At 39.2% G+C, this 23,988-nt stretch overlaps 1 protein-coding gene across 1 annotated transcript in view; it reads right to left on the bottom strand.

Moving 5' to 3' along the window:
- rasgrf1 (Ras protein specific guanine nucleotide releasing factor 1) overlaps nt 1-23,988 on the bottom strand; it is a 146,188-nt gene that overhangs the window by 82,449 nt on the left and 39,751 nt on the right. The window lies entirely within an intron of this gene.

The raw sequence follows: 23,988 nt of genomic DNA, 5'->3' as shown, positions 1-23,988 counted from the left end.
AAGACGTCAAATACAGTCATGCTATGTATTACTGGTAAATTCCCTCACAGCAGCTCTTCTGAGAGACTAATACTAGAACACAAATCATTGAAGCAGGGTTTTCCATTGCACAGAAGGCACGGTACAGATAAATAAAACATTGTATCTCACTTTTGGGAGGGTGAGAGTGAACACAGTTGGAACTGGCATTTAGAGTCTAGATAGAATGCAGGAGGTCAACATTTTTCTGAAGCCTTATTCTGTCAGTTCATACTTCCATTTTGTTATAGTCTCGCTCCTTCAATTTTTACACTAGTGGATTATAACCCTGCCAGGTCTCCACACTCTGCAGCTGAAAGCCTTTGAATCTCACCAGCTAGAAGCAATTCTAAGTGTTTCAGATCTTAGCATTTTGTATCTTTGTTATTTTTTGGAATCAAATCTTTTTGCTTGCTTCCTGATGATTTTCCAACTTGGAGTGTGTGGCCGTTTTACCTCAGTATCCTTTAGCTTCATTTGTGAGGATTCCCATCTCAGCAAGTCAAATTTAATTCTTTTGCTCCTTTTTGGGTTCCCCTACTGTTTTCACTATTAGAGTTGGCCTTGATATAAATGGATCTTTTGCATTTTTAACCCTTGCAAACCTAATCTTTTCACAGTAGGTTCCTCTGTCTAGTACTTTAAGTTATGTTGTGTTTAGTCCTGCCTGATCGTAGCATACTGCAGATTTACCACCTATGAAGTCTAATCCTATTAGATTTTAATAACTTGTGTTTTAAATTCTATGAATTGCAATCCTGCTTTATCCAAGCATGCCACAGTATCATACCAGTAAAGTAAAATACTGTCAGATCTCAGTGTCCTGTAGTCTTTCAGCAGTGAAGTCAATCTTATCATATGCTAACATTTTTTTCATTCTCTACTCTTCAGTCTAATCGATTTAGATCTCAATTTGCTGGATTTTACTTAGATGGGGTCTTATCTAGTAGGATCCCAAAGACAGGCTGGTTTTCCACCCTTGGAATGTAAACTGTCCTATATTTTTCATTATAAGGTTTTCTAATCATGTCAAGTCCTAACATCGTTTACCACCTATGGAGTCTAATCCTAGTAAAAATTTAATAACTTAAATATTAACTTCTATGGATTCCAGTCCTACCATGTACCAGTATTTCACAGCATTACCCGTTTGCAGTGTAATCCTGTTAGTTTCTAGCACCCTATATTTTACTTTCCATAAAGCAGTACTTTTCACTGTCTCACTGCCTTTACCTCCTCTTACCTGTAAACGACAAATTTCTTACAGAAACCTTAAAAATATCTGTCCCTCTATCCTTTCTGGATCCATTTCTGATCTTTTACTGTCTGCACCTATTCCGTCAACACTAGATAGTCTTGTTGACCACTATAACTCAGCCCTTCATTCAGCATTAGATAAAACAGCTCCTTTAAAACATAAGGAGGTTTCCTTTAAACGTTCAGCTCCTTGGTATAATTCAGAATTGTGATCTATGAAAGCAGCTGGCCGACGCCTTGAGAGAATGTCACGTAAGACTGGCCTCACCGTGCACATCCAGGCTTTCTCTGACCACCAAAGAGCTTACAGAGAAGCACTAACTGCTGCTAAGAACATCCACTATGGCAGAACAATAGAAAGTGGCCACAATTACCTAAGGGTTTTGTTTTCTGTAGTTAATAAACTACTCGAACCTGCATCTGGCCCAACTACCTCTTCTACTGAAGTCTGTGAGGATTTCCTCCACTTTTTCCGTAACAAAATTAAAGATCTAAATAATTCAACTAACATAAATACATCATCTGTTTATATCTCTCCCTGTTTTCCCACTCCATCCAGCTCCTTCTCTAAGTTCTCACCAGTCACATCTGCTTTTGTTAATGACCTGCTTTGTAAGATGAGGCCGACTACTTGTGTACTGGACCCCATCCCAGCACACTACTTAAATCCTGCCTTCATGCCATAATCCGACTGTTACAACAATAATAAACTCATCCCTTGACACTGGCTCTGTGCGCTCACTTTTAAAATCGCTTCTGTAACCCCAATGTTAAAAAAGTCTGGTCTTGATGCTGACAATCTTAACAATTTCCACCTATTTCCCACTTACCTTTCCTGTCAAAAGCTCTTGAGCGTGTTGTGGCTTCCCAGCTCACCAATTACTTAACGTCTAATAATTTGATGGAACCCTTTCAGTCTGGTTTCAGGGTGCAGCACAGCTGTGAAACTGCTCTGCTACGGGTAACCAATGATTTGCTTATGGCAGCAGACTCTGGACAAACCAGCATATTAATTCTGTTAGACCTCAGTGCAGCATTTGACACTGTCAGACATGACATTCTACTGTCAGAATGGAGAACATGCTGGGTATCTCTGGCACTGCCCTCCAGTGGTTCAAGTCCTATCTGACTGATAGGCAAGAGTTTGTTAGTCTTGGCAACAGCAGATCCAGCTCAGCGCCAGTCACACAAGGAGTTCCTCAGGGCTCTGTCCTCGGCCCTCTTCTCTTCTGTATTTATATGCTTCCCCTTGGCCATATTATTGTAGCTATGGACTGGGCTATCATTTTATGCAGATGATACTCAACTCTACTTCAATGTTAAAAGTGGAACTTCATCAGAGCTTTCTCAGCTCACAACCTGCCTTAGTGAAATTAAAACCTGGATGGAGCAGAACTCTTTAAAATTAAACTGCAACAAAACTGAACTCCTGCAAATTGGGACTAAAATGCAACTTAATAAAATGAGCTCCTTCCCAGTCATCTTGGTGATCTCATCAGACCTGCCTCTACTGCAAAGAATCTTGGTGTCATTTTGATTCCTCCCTTTCTTACTCCACCCACATAAATCACATTAAGAAACTTTCTTACTTTCACCTCCGTAACATATCCCGTGTTCGCTCCTTCCTCTCCTTTTCTAATGCTGAGAAACTCGTCCATGCTTTTATCACATCCCGCATAGATTATTGTAACTCGCTGCTGGCAGGTGCTCCTTCTAATCTTATATCACAGCTCCAGCTTATTCAAAACTCAGCTGCAAGAGTCCTTACTTGAACCAGCAGCAGCGAGCATATCACACCCATCCTTCATCTTCACTGGCTCCCTGTGTCTTACAGAATCAAATATAAAATTCTACTAATAACCTACAAAGCCTTAAATAACCTAGCGCCAAACTACATCAGTGACCTTCTCCATCACTATGTGCCTGCTCGCCCACTAAGGTCCTCTGATTCTGGCAATCTTGTTGTGCCCCACACTAATCTACACTCCATGGGTGACCGGGCCTTCAGCTGTATAGCCCAGACTCTGGAATGACCTACCGAAATTAAACAGATCAGCTGACTCCATGAATTCTTTTAAAAAAACAACTCAAAACTCATCTGTTCAGGAAGGCTTTTAGCTCTACTTGACTTTATTACCCTTCTCTCAGTTTACCTCTCTGTCAAGATGCTCATGTAACCTGTGTGTGTGTGAGACCATCAATTCTGTTGTCTGTTAGGCTTTCTCTGAATTTACTGTCTTAATCTTCTTTATTTATTTATTTGCTTTGTACTATGCTATATACTGTATACCCTGTCGTTCTCTCTTAAACTCTGTGAAGTGCCTTGAGCATGGGAAAGGCGCTATATAAATAAAATGTATTATTTTATTATTATTATAAATTCCGGTCAAATATGATCCAGACATTCTATTTTAAGCCTTTTGGAGTCGAAGCTTATCATGTTTCTGTGTCCTGGAGGATTAATGTATTTGGGGGTTGAATAAGATATTAATAACCTGTACCTTAAATTCAGCAGATTATAATTTTGCCATTGTCCAGTATCCTATAGCATTTCTCCTTTGTGGTGTAATTATTTAAGTTCTTCATAGTCTGTGTTTGACATCCTTATTTTCCAATACTCCTAGATCATAGAGTCCTGCAATTTTAGTCAATTTAGTCTAATATAGGCATAATGCAAATGGAACCCAGTTCTGTAAAGTAACTTGTACCTTAACTTCTACACATTCTTATCCTGCTTTTATTCTAGTATCCTCAAATACTAATAAATTGCACCCAGATCCCAAACCCCCAATTGAAGCATAACCTTTCCGATTGCTCTCTCCCACATATTTACTTTAGGGAGTGCTTTTCCAAAATGGTCATTCATTCTGTTACTGTCAAACCTTAAACTTTCAGTTTCTGGCATTGATCTTTGTAGCTCAGAGGAAATCATTTTATTTGATCTGAGAACTGGCACAAATGAGGGTGATACTTGATCCTCTGTGGTAGTATTATTTTTTGTCATTTTAGGCCTTGTTTGCTGGTAGCTCTTTCTTTGTATGAGATATTTCTGTGAAAGTTTCAGAGGCTAAAGCATCATTTATATCAGTGAACAGAGAAAACAACTGCAAACTGTGCAAGAAAAGATACTATTAACGTGTAATTTTGATTTTATGTCATTCTTTAAAGATGTTAACAGGACATTACAGTGCAAGGACAGTATTGATAAACCACCAGGCTACCATTTGTGTTTACAGTCTGCCTCTTCAAAATCTCACATTCCTTCAGGAGTCTGATTTGACCTATCGACTGGCAATATCTCACATACCTCAGGTTTCTTGTCTCCTAGCAACGAATTTTGTGCTATTAGCTTACAATACCACCTTTAAACAGCCGGTGTCATTTCCAATCAGGTCTCTAAGATGCACCATTTCCTAATCATGCAGAACAAATTTGCTCTTATTTTAGTGAATGTCTGAAACAAACCTCTTCTCTCTCTATGTGTGTGTATCTGTGTTATCATTTTTCAGCAATGTTCAGGTCAGATAGGAGATATTTTGGTGTGTGGGATTTTTAGTGAATGTGGTAAAGAATCCTGAATTGCTGAAAGTTTTGTTGAGATTAAAATCCATATACATCTGTTCATTTGGGGGCGTCTACATTCATCTGCATTTACGTTTTATGTCTCCTTCAGTCTAAAGTCACAACAACTTCTCTATTTGCTAAATCAAAAAAAAAAAAAAGATATTTGTTCAAAATGTTGCATTTCAAATAAGGTGGCAGGAAGTCCATATTCAATACAGAATATCCAAACGTTCATCAGGCTGTTTTTAGGAAGTCATTCCTTTCTGTCTAGATGATTATAGAAATATAAATGACAGAATGCCAATCTGGTTTTCTTAGCCTGTCTAATAGTCGTGCATAATGCAAGTGCAAGTGTTTGAGGACCCTAAATAAAGAAATTGGTATCATACAGAGACCTAAGAAGAGGTTTATCACCACAGTGACAGAAGAACAATGGCCATAATATAAAAAAAAAATAAAAGATTTATTTTCCTTTCAAACACATTTCTCATGTAAACATTACTAAAAGGGAAAAATGAAAAGCAAACATTTGGTTAATAAAACAATAATTATCATTAAAGACAGGAAATAGATTCTTGAGTTGTATCACTCCCAGTGTAAATGCTTTGTGTAAGCTTTACCAAAGCTAAAAGAAATACATTCTTCATTATATTTTTGCTTCACCATTTCAGACTAGACATAGGGTCTCTTCATATCACAAGCCGGTCTGTGTCATCGTCACCAAGTGCTCTACCCCTTCATATACATGTAAGTGCTGCCATTTATTTCAGTTTGGTTGTTTCATGGGGTTTTGAAAGGAGGGATGGTAGTGGGGTTGCCTGCAGGCATATTTAACATTTTTAATGCCTTAGAAACAATAGCTGTCTGTTTTATTCCACCGGTATTGTTTATAGGCTACATCTTAGATAGCATAGTACCATGGTAAAGAGTGCAATAAAACAGCACGCTTCCTTATAGTCTTATATAACGTGCTAGAGTTGGATAAACTAATCTTGCTACACAATCATGTGCCAACCCATCTCAAACTTGTCTACACCACATAATGTATGGTGTGCTCAGTAGGTAGATCTACTGCAGGCTTCACAAATTATATTTCAGGTGTACCCTAAGTATATTATTGTGCATTTCTTAGGCTTTTTAGAATACTTAGGTGCCTAGGGCTTAAAGTGGAGAAGGACAAACAAATTGTGATGGCATTCACTACACTGTTGGCACGCAGACTTATTCTGATAAACTGGAAGAACCCAAACTCTCCTCTTTTAAGTCAGCGGGAAACCGATGTGTTATACTATTTGAAGTTGGAAAAAATCAAATACTCAGTTAGAGGATCTGTACAGACTTTTTTCAAAACATGGCAGGATCTAATCAGTAATATTTTAAAATAAGTTCATAAAGCACAGAGAATTTATTAATTTAGGTATTTTTACAAGCCTTAAATTTTACACCGTTTGGCTTGCTCTCTCTCTCAGGGGTGGGGATCGATCTGTTCTTAACATAATTCTTTTTTTTGTAAAAACTTGATTGCTATGTATGGATTGTAATAAAATTAATAAAATAAAAAAAAGAATACTTACAGTAGGTGCCTTCATTTTATATAAAGGAAGTGTTATAAATCATGAGGATGGATTTATTATGTGTGTAGTTGGCTTTACAAAGCCTCTGGAGGTCTTCAGAATTTATTTCTATTTATGCATTGTAAAAAATATATAGACATCTTTAACACAGGTGCCATTGTATTCTGTGAAAATAGAACAGAATGAATGGACACTTTATGTGGTTCTCCAACCTGACAAGTAATTGACTGTCCAATCAATGACAGTGTCATGTGTACAAAAAATCAATTCAAAGTAGATAAGCAGTTGCCAATTAAAAGTGTTGTGAGCAATTTTAAGAACTAGTATGGGCAAGAGGAACCTTTTATGGTGCATTGATTGATGCAGTATTGGTAAGTGGCAGACAAATCAACAAGTTTAGGAACACAAAGCCTGATGGATTTTCTTTCACAACAGAGTCATTGGTGCTTTGGGGATGGGCTCCCAATTCAATTCAGTTTATTTTTTGCATAGTGAACTTAAAAATATTTATAGTTATAATGCGCTAACAGTAAATGTTAAACCATGCACCGTTGATGTGTTATGCTAGAGAGACTAGCAAAAAATATTTTGAGAGTAACCAAGAGAAAAGACTTAACTGAAAAGCTGAAAAATGAGTTGAGTTTGGGATTTCTACTGATCCATTCGCGAAGCCAAAAATTAAAAGCCAAAGATATGTGCACATGTTGAAACCAGAAAAAAAAAACTTTCAGACAAAACAGTTGAAAAGCAAAAGGGTGTTTGACAAAAAAGATTTGCCTCTTCAAAATCAGATAGGAAGTGTTACGTTTCATGACCATTCTGTTACCTAAAGGTCACAACCTCTGAGAACATGCCCCTAACAAAGCAGGATGGGAAGACGAAATGGCGTTGATTAATGGACAAAGTAAACTGACAAAACCAAGAGAAGACTTCTGATCAAAAAACTATTGTTAAATTTAGAATTAGAACAAGCGCTCATAGAAAGGTGCTAAGAAATCTACAAATAATTGTAATAACTAATGCCTTTGTAACATTATGTACACAAGCATACAAGTTATATTGTTGGAAAAAAATAAACGTCTAGAGTTTCTGAACAGTTATAATAGCCAAAGTCACTGTTCTGGTGTCCTGTGCCAACTGGCTGCTTTCCCACAGCCTAATTAGCAACTGGAACTGTGGTAAGCTGGACTGAAGTGGTTAGTCTTCAGCCTGGATTTAAAAGCTGAGACTGGTGGGGCCTTCACTACATGTGCATGCAGATCATTCTACAACTTTGGAAGCCTGTCACTTAAGCCATTATCTCCCATAGTGGTTTTCGTTACACCACCCAAACCACATTCATTCAGTAATGGTAATAGGCTGAGCCAGTTCTTCCACCATAACAGGAAGGGTACAGTCAGTGAATTAGCAAGTAAAAGTAACAGTGGTCCTAGGAGATGTGCATCACAACACCTAACCTGGAGAATGGTAGTGAACTAAATGGGTCAGTAAAAAAACTTAATGCATGATTGGAGTGAGGTAAGAAACGCAAACACTGCATGCATACTGTAGAACTGGAAACATATTGCATTGCCTGATGAATTATCAATTCTGCCAACTCATATTAAATGGAGGAGCAGAGTATGGAAAGACTCCATTGATCCAGATGTCAGCAATTCAGATTTTTGTCGGGAGGTAAATCAATGGATGTTTTTACGTTGATTGAGTTTTTAACCATCACACTGAATGCAGAGATATCATAGACCTAAATTTGAACACAATAGGATATATGTATACATCTGCGAATCGGGGGCATGCTTACTTGATATCATTTTACTCGTCTGTGACTGGACGTTTTCAGTAAGGTAATTATCTAGTAGACAAACATAGGAAAGTTTGGAAATGGTTTATTGTGTTATAGTGGTCTTCATGGTCATCTAGTCTCATTCTGTTCCAGAATCTGTGGTGAAAGAGAAAAAAGCGCTACTTGGAGAAGAGATTCACGAACAGCTGATGTTCATCTGCTATGAGACACATTGGGGTCAGTGTCAACTGGCATCTCTCTGCTGTACTTTCAACCTGAACAAATGTAGGTTGTTAGAACAAGCCTTATAGATTAACCACTCCCATTCAGTTTTGCAGTGGTTTTCTTTATAGAATATACACGGATTGGGAAAAAAAAAATGCAACAATAAACTAAAATTTCAGCCTTCATTGTTTTAAATAACAATCGAGAAAAGAAAAATATTGGAAAGGAAAACATTTAAATGACACAAACAACAGGTAAACTTTGGTGCATAGAAGCAATGAGTCAGTCTGCAGTTGGGAGATGTTATCCCATTCAACAGAGTTGCAAACCATCGGCAGGTAGAAAGTCACATCTCTGGATGTTCCAGTTCTGGGCATTGTAATGGTGGTCTATAGGGTTAAGGTAAGGAGAAAGGGCAGGTGGGCAGGCCAAGGTAGCATCTGCATAACAGCATTCCTAGGACAGTCATGACTGCAGCAGTTGTGTGTATGGCCTGGCGCCTGGCATTGTCCTACTGTAGGAGGAAGTAGCGAGTAGAGGAGCTCTGACAGCAGTTATTCTGAGACCAGTAGCATGGAGCATGTCCCTTGATACCCTGTCACTCCTTTGCCTGCTAGCAGTTTCGGCAACAGTGTGGATGGTAGATCTGAAACAATCTCTCAAATGGACCTGCTTTGGTGGGGTGACTCAAGAGTAATGAGATCGGTCATGGTTATCTGTCATAGCGGTCTGCTGAAAACGTTTCCTGCAATTTAGATACAATGAAGCAACTTAATCTATAGTGTCCTGCAACTCTGGCATTTGACAGGGCCTGCCTTTGACATTCCAACGGCCTCGTCCCTTGCTTGTGATGACATCTGATATTTGATACACTATGGAATGGCCAAAAAACTGAGTGTTTTAGGTCTTCTGGTGTGATCTAAGCTTTGAGTTAAGGGCTTTTTTCAAAGTAACCTGATCAGGCATTGTTCTACGTGGACCTCAACTGATAAAATTACACTTAATAAGCTTTCTTGTGTTTGTCAAGTTGCCTAGACTGAATGCATTGATTTTTCCGAGTCCTAAAACTAATCGACATGTTTTGTAAAGATACACAAGCACAGAAACATGACAATCTCAGCAACTCAGATAATGTAATGTATTTGAATAATTCCTGTTTACCTTGACATCAGAGAGTGGAGATGTGTTTCATGTTAGTCACACATGCAAGAACTTGACTGTACTCTGACATATGACGATACTACTACTACTACTAATGCTGGTATATTTAAAGCTTTTATAATCTGTAATGACCATATTTTTGAAGCATATAGAGATTCTGTATTTTTATTTTGGGGGTTTTGCAGATCCTTAAAAGTGTAAATGATATTTTTACAAAGCAATGCAATGGCTTGTGGTAGTCTAACACTAAGAAGACATGAGTCAGATCACATTGACATTTTTGATATTGAAGTTAAAAAATAGACATTATCTATGATCAAATTTCAGCAAATACTGATGTGTACAGTATTAAGTATAGTAAGCTGTCATACTGCATCATTCAAAAAATAATTAAATAAACCAAGCTTTTACCATACAAGTAGGAACCATTTACAATGCTATAGGGTGCATATTTTTAGGCACTTGCTTGCCTTTGTCTTACGTCTGCATTTTTAAAGACTTTGAGTTTGCACAAAGCTGAATTTATCAATGATTTATGTACTTGACAGCATCACCCCTTAGTGTGGAATGTTAGGTGTGACTTTGGTTCTGTGCACAAATCAATAGAAATATACCATTTAGAAATGTGAAAGAAGGATTTTGGATGGACAAAGGTTTTGTGGTTTTGGATCAACCAAAAGGAAGTATTATTGTATTTCCAGTTGTGTGTTTGGTGCAAAGAGCAGTAGAGTATATGTACAGACAGCAGCATTATGACCATGCCTTCAGGCACTGTGTTTGTTTTTCACACACTTCATTGCCTAGTCAGAGGAGGAGGATGGTTAGCAGCTCTTCATTTGAGCTTCTTTCAGTTTTGATACAGTGCTGTTAATTTATCTTTTTCTCCATTCTTCAAACTGTATAATAATTTGAGTCAGTTGCAACTGGCAAAATATGTTGATTTTCCCAATTATGAAGAACAGTGATCACACAGAAGTTCAGGCTTTGCCAGATAAGCCACTCATATTGCCATTCTTCATGGTGTATTTGAACCCGTTGTCATGACTTTAGGCACTGTGAGATAGGTATTCTCTTTATTTATCTCCTTTCGCTGTCATTGTGAACAATGTTCCAAGAGTGTTGCTACTGAGAGTAACTGAACTCTAGTGCAATAGTGATCTTAAAAAATAATTTTACCAAAGTTCCCTTGCTTTATTTCTACAGACGGTACATTACCCTGGATTTGTTTCCAAGTCTTTTCAATCCTGATGTGCCTATGGGATCAGTATAGAAGCATACTAACAGATACAAATCTGTGCAAACAATTAATTGTTGCAACATCCGGTATCTCAATTGATATTTATAGTTTGTGCAGAAGCAACCAATTTCACATTCATGACTAGCATGATTCCATAAAAAAAAATCACTTTCTTTTAAAATTACTCAGTCACATTGGGAATTGCTCCTAATAGCTTTTTAATAAAAAGCTGTAAAATTAAACCATTTCTTGGCACAACTGTATTCAAAGTTAGTGTGTGTCATTAGCACATGTGCTAAATTTACATGGGTTCACAAGTACCACCCAGATTTTATACTGCCCACTATGTGAATATTTATTGATAATTCAGGTCCACCTCCAAAGACGTTTGTCCACTGCTGCTATAGAGGACACATTGACCTTAAGTCTTCTTCCTCAGTCTTGTAACTGAGAAAAGCCATCTCAGAAAAGAAATGACCAACTGCAAGAAGGAATGCTAAGGATAACAAACAGGGTCTTACCCGTCTAATTATGCATGGCATTCCTAGTGACTCAGGGTTGAAATGTGTGAATGATCATATCATGTCAGAGAAAGCTGAGATGCTGATATGGGAGATACTAGAGCTGGAAGTCATGGAGAAGAGCATGAGTCAATATTGTAGCCCTGTCATTCTTGTGGCTCCCAAAGCTTCTTTAATGAATTTAAGAATCTCATCCAAGTCTCACAGTTTGAAGCCTATGTTGTTCCCAGGGTTGATTGATATAACTATAGGTTATTTGCAGATTACTTTAGTGCAATCTGTAAAATAAAAAAATAAATAAAAAAACAATAATAACAATAATAATTATTATTATTATTATATATTTTAAAAGTCTGATGCTATTGTAATCTTGTACATTTGCATTTGAAATTAGTTTACTAATGGTTTGTGAATATTCACACGTTCAGAGTATTGAAGGAGTCAGAAGGCAATAGAACTGCATGAACTTGGTTAGCCATAGAAAGGAAATCTTGTTCAAACTCCTCTGTGTGTGCTTTGCTCTGTGCTCCAGCTATTACTAACAATTGTCTGATTTGCTAGCATCGTCCTCTGAAAATATGCAATCAGTTTAGGAAACACTTTAAGGCGGCGGTGCTATTCTGCGCTGCTCCTGTCCACAATCCATACCTAGTCCACAATGATCACACATTCCTGACATCCTTAACCTACACAGTATTTCATTCGGTGAAGCTTTATATATGTAGAGACCTCTTTTTTGACAATGTGGATGTATGCTTTTACAACTACACAGTAAATGTTACATTGTGGTAACACAGTACTTTTTCTTGGTAAAAGATACAAAATTTGTCAAAAGAAGCCTACATCATTTATATCTACACTTGAATCTATACTAGGTAATAGCAATGAAGATATTGGAAGTATTTTCAGACTCTAACAACTAATTTCAATGTGCACACTCCTAGATAATTTTAGGCTACAATGGGAAAGAGACTTCTTCATTAGAAATTCTGAAAAGAAATACACTTACTCAAAACATAAATTCTTTTTCAATCTGTACAAAGAATGGTATAATTCATTCTAAAATTGTACATCACACATATTTATTTTAAAAACCCAGCCACAGAGGATGCACAAACCAGTGTGTTTCTTCACGCCAGTCCCAAGCCCGGATATATGGGGAAGGTTACGTCAGGAAGGGCATTCGGTGTAAAATTTTGCCAGATTAACATGCGGACAACAAAACAGATTTCCATACCGAATCTGTCGAGTCCAGGGTTAACAACAACCGCCACCGGCACTGTTAGCCAGCAGGGTGCTGGTGGAAATTGGGCTACTGTTGGCTGATAAAGGAGAAGAAGAGGAGGGAGATGTGTCCAGAAGAAAGAGGAGAGTGAGGAAGGTAAAGAGAGTGAAACTGATGGTAGGAACTTTGAATGTTGGCAGTATGACTGGTAAGAGGCGAGAGTTAGCAGATATGATGAAGAGAAGGAAGGTTGATATATTGTGCGTCCAAAAGACTAAATGGAAGAGGAATGTAAGTTCCAAGTGGATCGTAGGTGGATTTAAATTGTTCTATCATGGTGTGGATGGGAGGGGAAATGGTGTAGAGATTATTCTGAAGGAACAGTATATCAAGAGTGTTTTGGAGATGAAAAGAATGTCAGACAGAGCAATGATTATGAAGCTGGAAATTGGAGGTGTGATGATGAATGTTGTTAGTACATATGCACCGCAAGTTGGGTGTGCAATGGATGAGAAAGAGGATTTCTGGAGTGAGTTGGATGAAGTGATGGACAGTGTACCCTAGGGACAGAAAGTGGTGATTGGAGCGGATTTCAATGGACATGTTTGTGAAGGGAACAGAGGAGATGAGGAGGTGATGGGTAGGTATGGTGTCAAGGAGAGGAATGAAGAAGGTTGGATGATAGTGGATTTTGCCAAAAGGATGGACATGGCTGTGGTGAATATGTATTTTAAGAAGAGGAACATAGGGTGATGTACAAGTGTAGAGGAAACTGCACACAGGTAGATTACATCCTATGCAGAAGAGCCAATCTGAAGGAGATTGAAGACTGCAAAGTGGTGGCAGGGGAAAGTATAATTAGACAGCATAGGATGGTGGTCTGTAGGATGATGTTGGAGATCAAGAAGAGGAGGAGAGTGAGGACAAAACCAAGGATCAAATGGTGGAAGTTGAAAAAGAAAGACTGCAAGTTTGATTTCAGGGAGGAGGTAAGACAGGCAATGGGTGGCAGTGAAGAGGTACCAGACAGCTGGGCAACTACAACAGAAGTATGAAGGGTGCTTCGCATGACATCTGGATAGAGGAAGGAGGAAAAGGAAACCTGGTGGTTGAATAGGGAAGTACAGGAGAGTATACAGAGGAAGAGGATGGTGAAGAAGAAGTGGGATAGTCAGAGAGATGCATAAAGTAGGCAAGAGTACAAGGAGATAAGGCGCAAGGTAAAGAGAGAGGTGGCGAAGGCTAAAGAAAAGGTGTATGATGAGTTGTATGAGAGGTTGAACACTAAGGAGGGAGAAAAGGACCTGTGCTGATTGACTAGACAGAGGGACCGAGCTGGGAAATATGTGCAGCAGGTTAGGGTGATAAAGGATCAAGATGGAAACATACTCACAAGTGAGGAGGGTGTGTTGAGCAGATGGAAAGAGTACTTTGAGAGGCTGATGAATGAAGAGAACAAGAGAGAGGAGAGGTTGTATAATGTGGAGATAGTGAATCAGGAAGTGCAACATATTAGCAAGGAGGAAGTAAAAACAGCTATGAAGAGGATGAAGAATGGAAATGCTGTTGGTCCAGATGACATACCTGTGGAAACATTGAGGTGTTTAGGAGAGATGGCATTGGAGTTTTTAACCAGATTGTTTAATGAAATCTTGGAAAATGATAGGATGCCTAAGGAGTGGAGAAGAAGTGTACTGGTACCGATTTTTAAGAATAAAGGAGATGCACAGAACTGTAGTATGTACAGAGGGATAACATTGATGAGCCACAGCATGAAGTTATGGGAAAGAGCAGTGGAAGCTAGGTTAAGAATGGAGGTGATGATTAGTGAGCAGCAGTATGGTTTCATGCCAAGAAAGAGCACCACAGTTGTGATGTTTGCTCAAAGGGTGTTGATGGAGAAGTATAGGGAAGGCCAGAAGGAGTTGCATTGCATCTTTGTGGACCTGGAGAAAGCATATGACAGGGTGCCTCGAGAGGAGTTGTGGTATTGTATGAGGAAGTAGCAAGAGTAGAGATCAAGTTGAGGAGACCCTGGAGAAGTGGAGATATGCTCTAGCAAGGAGAGGAATGAAGGTCAGTAGGAACAAGGCAGAATACATGTGTGTGAATGAGAGGAAGGTCAGTGGAATGGTGAGGATGCAGGGAATAGAGTTTAAATGCTTGAGATCAACAGAACAGAGTAAAAGGGATTGTGGAAGAGAGGTGAAAAAGAGAGTGCAGGCAGGGTGGAATGGGTGAAGAAGACTGTCAGGAGTAATTTGTGACAGACGGGTATCAGCAAGAGTGAAAGGGAAGGTCTACAGGACGGTAGTGAGACCAGCTATGTTATATGGGCTGGAGACGGTGGCACTGACCAGAAAGAAGGAGACAGAGCTGGAGGTGGCAGAGTTAAAGATGCTAAGATTTGCACTGCATGCGGCGAGGATAGATAGGATTAGAAATGAGTACATTAGAGGGTCAGCTCAAGTTGGACGGTTGGGAGACAAAGTCAGAGAGATGAGATTGCGTTGGTTTGAACATTTGCAGAGGAGAGATGCTGGGTATATTGGGGAGAGGATGCTAAGGATAACGCTGCCAGGCAAGAGGAAAAGAGGAAGGCCTAAGAGAAGGTTTATGGATGTGGTGAGAGAGGACATGCAGGTGATGGGTGTAACAGAACAAGATGCAGAGGACAGGAAGATATTGAACAAGATGATCCACTGTGGCAACCCCTAATGGGAGCAGCCGAAAGAAGAAGAAGACATATCTGTTTCAAATAAAATGGTTTAAAATCTGCCAGACACAGGATCATAACTGCTAATGGCTTAACGTATTGGGAAAGAAGTGTTTCATGTTGTCTTAAAGTATAAAAAGCAAATGTTTCTTTAGAAAGATCAGTCAATCTTTCTATTTGTACAGAATTTGGTAATAATTCATTAAAGTGTTGTAAAATAAGCCTTGGCTTAACCTTTTTTTCTTGCTATTCTTCTTTCATTATACTTGATGAACTATCTCATTATGGACTTTCTGTTCACGTGGCTCTCTGAACTGGTAGAGGAAGGGCATTGTGTATGCGTACGTGTAATTGACTGTTGATGTTTGGAATCCCATGCTGATCATGTTCTTGACTGAACAGTGCTTATTTTATTGTTATACTTGAACTTATTAATATAGAAAACTTATAATGTAATCGATAATCTAAATTAAACTTTCAAAACCATGATAAATGCTCAGTTAAATAAATCATCTATAATGGTCTCTTTATTCCAAAATATCTCACCATGCCAGTCTTCTAGGACTGGTGAAAACATTTTGTGAATGTGGCTCACAAAAAAGAGGCCATTTCTGATCAAATGCATTTAAAACAGCACTTGGATGATTAAGGTCATCTTTAAATCCATGTACCTGTATTTGCTTTTGTTATTATCAAATTCATTCTATTATTTGTATAACATCATCAGTGTATATTGCATTTCTCAACACTTTGTTCTTTGTTATACCTTTATTACCACTCCTCTGGAATTCCGGAATTCTCTAGTCAAAGATCTTTCTTAATGGCTACAACAAATTCAGAATGCAGCTCATGTCCATTTTGTAACTGTCCCAGTATCATTAAAGTGTCTATTTATAGGACTCTAGCATCTATAACTTTAAATCAAGATAGAAGACCCACTTCTGTTCACTCATGCTTTCTAGAACTGTTTTTATGTCATTAATTACAATATATAAAATAGGATCCAGGGCTTCATCTAATCTAACCTCAATGTGTATACTTACAATTCTGTGCATCCTTTCCAAGCTTCTCCTGACTTTTCAACCCTGCGCTTGTTTGCTTTTACTTCTCTTTTGTCTTCATATTGCATTCCTAAGTTTTCAATTTAATATTATGTTTTAATGTTATTTATTCTGTAAAGTGCTTATTAGTAGTTAATAGTACTATAAAGTGTGATTAATTGATTATTGTAAGGAGACTTACTGTATTGATCACATTGTGCAACATGGATTTGTATTATATAACATGTAAATGAAGAAAAACTAAATGTACTTAATCTTACAGCTATGAGAGCATTACAAATAAGACTTTGGAAACAAAATGTGGCAGATTCAGGCCTAGCTGGTGCTTGACTGTCATAAGCATGCTTCTGCCAAGACAGATGGACAGTCGCTTCATAGCTCCTTCAGAATGGCAAAATATAAGCTTCTCAACCAGTACAAATAAATGCCTACAACAAAAGATTTAACTACTATAGTTGTAAATTTGCAAAAGCCATATATTGCAACACTGCAGTGGGCTGCGCCCTGGCCGGGGTTTGTTTCCTGCCTTGTGCCCTGTGTTGGCTGGGATTGGCTCCAGCAGACCCCCGTGACCCTGTAGTTAGGATATAGCTGGTTGGATAATGGATGGATGGATGGATATATTGCAACAGGATTACATGGGCGTTTATAAATATCACACTCATAAAGGTAAGACTTGATCTAATACAATATTTGTTATCCACCTTCACAAAGTCCTCACCAAAATTCTCTACCAGGTGACTCCTGATCCCTGAAGAGTTCCACCCCTCCAAAAACGTTTCTACGAATTAAACAGTTAAAATGCAAGTAAAATTAAAGAGACACCATGTACTTTGCTCCAGGCGGTAGAGTGCATTGTCCACAACTGTCATGGATTGTGCTTTCAGAAGATAATTACTGCTTTTTGAAGGCGGGCTTATTTTTATCTTAAATAGACAGCAGACCAAGGAGCAACACTACACTTATTCCTATAATTAGAAGGATTCTGCATTTTTCTGTATGGCACAATTAAACAATAATGGCATGTTGCATTATGGGACTATAAAACAAAAAAAAAACAAAAATATGCTGATTGTGGGCGCTAAGATCTGTAATGCAATTTTTCATTAATTATCTGGATACCTATGTAAGTCTTCAGTTCTACAGTTTTTGAACCTCATTCTGGCACGAAGGGGAACAAGCTTAGAGAAACTGCCACTGATAACCATACCGACTGCATTTCTTTGAATACAAAGAAGGGATTCTAAAAAAATAAAAAAATAAAACGTTTGAATTTCTGTTAAGCCAACCTAATTCAAGGTCTTCATAAGGAATTTACTTCATGAGGTACAAGCACATAATGAACTAGAATAATTACATCAAATATTATATTAAAATGTTTGCTTCATTTGAATGCTTATAATCTAAACATCCTCAACTGTAACAGAAATATGACATTTTTTATCCTCTGATAGAGGTCCATAGAGGGTTAGATCTTTAGTAAAGGGTCAGAAATCAAATATAACATCATGTTCAGAATCGCTGACTTTAAAATAGTCTAAAACAATACCCCACTTGCTTCTCGTTAAAACTGGTCATTTTTACCCTTCTTGGAGTGACTCTTAGAGGACTAGGATAATTAGTAAAGAAAGAAATATCAAAAATGTTATCACATTTATGATTAGCAATTGCCCTGTCACTTTGAAGAAAACAAGTAGGTTTCATGATAATGGGTTATTTTAGTTTCTATGTTTGATTTGGTGTGTGTCTATGCACACTCTGGACATAATACTGCAAAGTTACAATCTCTCAAATAAGATAATCTATATTCATTAAAAGCTGAGTTTAAGGTTCAAACTTTTGTTTAAGATTTAGAAACATTGCCTAAGATAGACTTGGCTGCACATTTATATTTGGTAAGGGCAGACTCTTTTCATGTGGTGATCATATACTACAGGATTGTAGTTAAAAAGAAAACTTGGAAACACAATATCAGTAAGGAAACTGCAGAGATTATGGGGTGAGGTGACTGGTTATTTCTTTATATGCAACTCCACAGCTTTTCATAAGACTACAGACAACCTAGGACAAATGTGACATTTCTGAAGGAGAAAGAAATCCCACTATGAAGTAGATAATTAATTGGGAACAAAAATATTGAAAGTGGCTAATTCTTGAACTCCTGCAGAAATGTCTTTACATTGGCTTCAAATCATAGTAAAAATATAGACTTATTTGAACAGGTAATCACCACTGATAAGGACAGATTGGTGTGCTAATTGTTACTAGACTATTTACTGTAGATGAATAAAATACCTAATACTTGTGAGGCATATCCCATATGACACTATCTTCTCTGAAGCTGATGCAGAATGTGGCTGCTACAGTTTTGACCAGCAGCAAAAAAGGGATCACATTGCTCTGGTGCCAGCCTCTCTTCATTGGCTCCCCACAGGATGAATTTTAAGATCCTAGTGTTTCTGTTTAAAGCCTTACATGGGTCAGCTCCACCGTACTTAGCTGATCTTCTCTGTCCATACTCGTCAGTCAGGCAGCTGAGGTCCTCAAATCACTTTTTGCCTACTGCACACATGCACAGTTGAAGCTGAGTGGTAATCGTGCCTTTGCAGTGGATGGTCCTAAACTGCAGAATGGTTTGCCCCTTGCTATAAGGTCAGCTTTCAAAATTGATAGTTTTATGTTTTTATAAAAAATCAAATATATTCAATTGGGTTTTAGCTCAGGAGTTTGAATGTTTATATCTTTTAATTCATATTGTTTATACTGTGTTCATTTTATTCTTGTGCACATGTGTATTAGTTATTTATGTTTATGTTTACATTTTTTTTACCTTTTCACCTGACAGTGTATGTATATATATATACATACATATATAGAAATGGTATATATATTGTAGTGACCCGGCAGCCAGCGCTGGCGGCATGATGCATTGTGGGTAATTTATGTAAAGTTTACTGTTGTGTTAAATTAGCAAGGCAATCGAATTGTTTTTCCTGATATAATTGTTGCATGTGTTTGTGTTCAACTGGTGGGGTGGGTTTGGGTTATTGCCGTCCGGGGTTATTAAATTGTAAATAGTTACCATCAATGAGAAAGGTGGCTTCGTTAATGACCTTGGCAATGGCTATGCAATGAGGATTGAGCTTTGTTTTCTGACTATCTGCTCTAATAAAGAGATACAACAGGACAGAGCTGTGTATTGCTAAGATTTCATCTAAGCAATGATTGCCAAGACACTCGGAGTCGTGCGGTGTATGGGACACGAGTGCTCGCTGGCTTAATGAGCTAGGTACAGCTGCGTGCATGGCGCTGGCATTCTGCTGGCCGACCAGCTTGGGGGAAGTGCACGGCTGAGTTCGGCTCTGAAAACTTTTTAAGACTCAACCACGGGTCGCTACAATATAGTGGAGCCGACCCGGACACAGACAGGAGGACATGTTGTAAATCACCACCACACATATTTATTTACAAATATAATGTCACTAAGACACAGTCCAAAAGTGCACCAACCCCAACACACACAGTCCTGGCCACAAAATGCCTTTCTTTGGGCCGCCTCCACACTCTTCTGCCTCGTCCTGCTTTCACCCGACTCCAGCCCTGAATGAAGGGAGACGGCCCCTTTTATATTCTCCCGGATGAGCTCCAGGTGATTCCTGACACTCCTTCATTGGCCATGCCCCAGCGTGGCGGAAGTGCCGGCTGTTCTCCTGGCAGCTCTCCGGGTGCCCTTTTAATTCTTCCCCCCAGCACTTCCTGGTGTGGCGGAAGTGCTGAGGTAACAGGTCCCCAAGGCATTGGGGCGCCTCCTGGTGGTGACCACGGGCCCCTACAGGGTAGGGCTTCCATGCCCTCAACCCATGGCCCCCAAAGCAACCAGTAAAGTGGCCCCCACGTGATCCAGGGTGGGCGTAGACCCACATCCGGTCCCTCACGGCATCCCGGCCGGGTCGTTGCTCCTGGCATACCTGACAATATACATATAGCTTTACTAGCCGAAGCCCGCCGTAGCATACGGCAGTGTAAGAATAGGAACGGAAAACGGTGAGAAAGGAATTCAGTATAACAAAGGCTTAGGAAACCACCGTCGCAGTATAACGAAAATAGCAAGGAGCGAAACCAATGCCAATGGTCGAGAGTACCTTCCTGTAGCAGGCTACGGAAAACATAGACATATATATATATATATATATAGACGCCGCATTCACTATGTTGCCCAGTCGACACGATAAGTCAGTGCGTCCGCCCTATTGCGAGTGGTAAAAGTGCCATTTAAACTTATCCAGATTTCGGCGAATCGTTTACATGCAATTATTTATATCCATTTATACACTAAATGCGTGCATATCCCATGATCTTAGAGTTGGTGGGCGGGGCTCTGTGAGTTGGTGGTCGTGGCTTTCTGTCTTGCGTGCGCTCTCTGTCTTGCTTACCCTTAGTTAGAGATGGCGATCGTGGCTCTCTGTCTTGCGTGTGGTGTAAAGTCAACGTGGCTCAGAGGTGCATGTGGACTTTTGCACAGACAAAAGCGACTGAGGCTGTGTTTGGTGAGATGTTGCGTGCCTCGAGAGCGACGCTGGACTCAAGAGAACGGTTACAGTTGGCATGTGTGGCTCTGTCGTGCGTATCCCATGACGCAGTAGGAGGGTTAGAGTTGGCAGGCGGGGCTCTGTCTTGCTTGCGCTCACTGTCTTGCATGCCCTTAGTGAATTATATATATAGATTCTATGTAAAATATTTTGGTCAACTATTACTTGTTTTATATGTGCTATATAAATAAATAAACCATAGCCATTAACATTCTGCCTTTGCCAAGCCTAACATATTTCCTTGCTTGCAGATTGTCCCATGAATCTTCTGGCAAAGAATTTGAAGGAATCAGAAAGTCTGCATTCTGATATTACACATGAAATTAAAAGGTAATTTGGGAATGTTTTTCTCAGTAAATTCTTTTGAAAAATAGGAGTAAGTGAATGTTTATATTGTATTCATTTTGCTGGCGTAAACAGTGTACACAAGTGAATTAATTGAAATAGACAACCACAGATTCATCAGATATGCTCTACATGTTAATTCATTATGTATTATATGTATGTTGTTTGAAGAGCTGGAGCAATTTTATTTTTTTTTAAATTCATGCTTATTTTTTATAGCTCCCTTAATAATTAAACTCATTTATCCGTCAAACTGTCTCAAAACAGTTGAGAAGTGCAGGGAGACGAGATACTATCCCCACAGCACTGAGCACCAGTTAACTTTGCTTACAGTTCAATAGGATCTAGAAGGAAGGTCAGAGTACCCCGGGACAACCCAAATAGACATAAGGAGAACACACCAGCTTCACACTGTCAGTGAATGGGCTTGGATATGAATCCAGGACTGTGGCGTTATGAGGGAAGAGGTACTAACTGTACCACTCCCTGATTTAAAACTTAATTTGCTAAATACTAACAAATGAGTACTTAGAATAACTTTTCCTTTATATCCTATGGATATAAAATTGTACTTTGGTTAGATGTCAGCCTATCACAGGGCACACTCAACTACAGTGGACAGAATTAAACAAGGATGAATTTTCTTGAGATATTGTAGGGAGAGTACATGCATTCTTCCCACAGACAGTGTTTAGGCTGGAAACCACACCAGTCCCTGGTAATTGTCATAGCTGTAGTGTTATCCACCATGCCAACCTGCTAGTGCTTTCGTTTCACTGTAAAACCAGTAACCTAGTAACCACAAAAAGACACACACACACGCACACATGCACACACACACATATATATATATATATGTGTTTTTGGACATACTGTGTATATATTGTCCTTCTTCCACCCCACTTACTTAGATGTGATTGAATGGCTTGTTTTGTGTTGGACCTGGGAGAACTTCTGGTAATGGGGACTTTCCATGATGGAAGTATTTCTGGGTCAAGCGGAAGTCCTACAGCACCCCTGCAGCACCCTTTTCCTCAGTCCAGCCCTACCGGGATGTCAGTGTACCCTCTGCTGCACTGGTATCTTCTGCTTGTCTCCTGGCTGAGGCAGGATGATCTTCAACCTGTTTATTGTGCCATTGAGGGGCTAGCCTCCCATCCAGGTAAAGAACCTCCCCCTATCCTGCCAATGAGCACATATTAAACTGCACAAAGACCATAAAGTGATGCTTGAGTGTTTTGAGCTGCTTGCCAGCTCATAGAATTGAAAAAACAGAAATGGATCACAGTCATGACAATGGCAACAGCATAAAGTTGTTGTTATCCGCGTATGTTAACAGTGTAAAATGAGTGTGGTGAGTATGATTAGCTTTGAGAAAGCATAGGCTTGATCAGAATGGCTAAAAATCAGCAAGCACACAAAAACTTAGCATCAGCTCCAGTTAACTTTACCAGACTTGGCCTCTCTTTACACTTTTGTGTGTTCTGGGTTCACTTGCATTTTTGGACACTTGTGTGTCAGTATTACTGTGTGTTAAACCTGTAGGAGGTTATTGATGATACTTTCAATTGTAAGCCTCTCTCTGTCTCTCCCTATCTGTATATACTGTATGTATGTATATGTGTGTGCACACAACACTATTATAAGAAGTCTACTACCCATAATTACACCACAGGGACCATAAATAATGCATTAAATTAACAACTGAACACAGAGAGTATAAAACGTATGCACTATTCAGGTCAAATCAAGAAGTCCAGTATCTTCCCTGGCCACATGTTCAAGCTGTCATCTACTAAAAACTTGAAAAAATTCTGCTAACGTGATGTTGTATTCTGTGCCTTCTGAATGGGTGGCTGTGCATCCCTGGCACCTACTGCATCATTTGCCCCTTTGCCTCCTCAGGGAACGTTACATAGTTCCACCTGAGCTATATCTCGGTTTCTTTAACTTGTGCCATTGCCCATGCACATTGCCCATTCCGGACACGTACAAGGCAAGGTATGCGCTAGCTGCCCCTATGTTCCTGCACAGACATGTGTGTATGGCCGTCCTGCAGCCAGTGGGGCTAAAATTAGTTGAAAGTCAATTATATGCTAAAGAATGCAAGGAAAGGAAACAACTCAACATGTCATCTATAGAGCCTTCAATGCACCTGATTTATATCGTATATATAAACGACTACGTGAGTGGAAGTGTGTGTGTGTGTGTGTGTGTGTCCGGCCCCGAAGTGAGAGGTGGAGTCTGGGTAAGGGCTCCACGTCCGAGGAAACAGAAAACTTGCTTAGCCGCTAATAACACAAGCAGGGCGAGCACGTCAGCAAAACAAAACCTATGAAGAAAGACAAAGTCGCTTAGCCGCTAACATTGGCAAAATGGTATCCCTTTTACTTTTCTTTCCGCCGCTAATGCACAAGCAATGCGAGCACGTCGGCATGTTGATTACTATTGCAAACTTAGGCAACGGTATGCAGATGGACAGTGGCATTGGCTCTTTCATAACCAAAGGTTTTGCTGTGATAAAAAGGTAAGTTAAATTCACAGTTATTACCATGAGTACACAGAACATGCTCCACCTAGGAGACAGACACCGTGAGTAGTTCCTTTCAATTACCTGACATCTCTACATTTCAATTTTTTTTCTGACAATTTCAATAGTTTCTAGGACCCTGGGCTTTTTTACAGCATGGGTTGACACAGCTGGTATTTTAT

This window comes from Polypterus senegalus, chromosome 12, assembly GCF_016835505.1.
Source record: "Polypterus senegalus isolate Bchr_013 chromosome 12, ASM1683550v1, whole genome shotgun sequence".
Taxonomy (NCBI): Eukaryota; Metazoa; Chordata; class Cladistia; order Polypteriformes; family Polypteridae; genus Polypterus; species Polypterus senegalus.
This window is presented reverse-complemented; position numbering and strand designations above follow the sequence as displayed.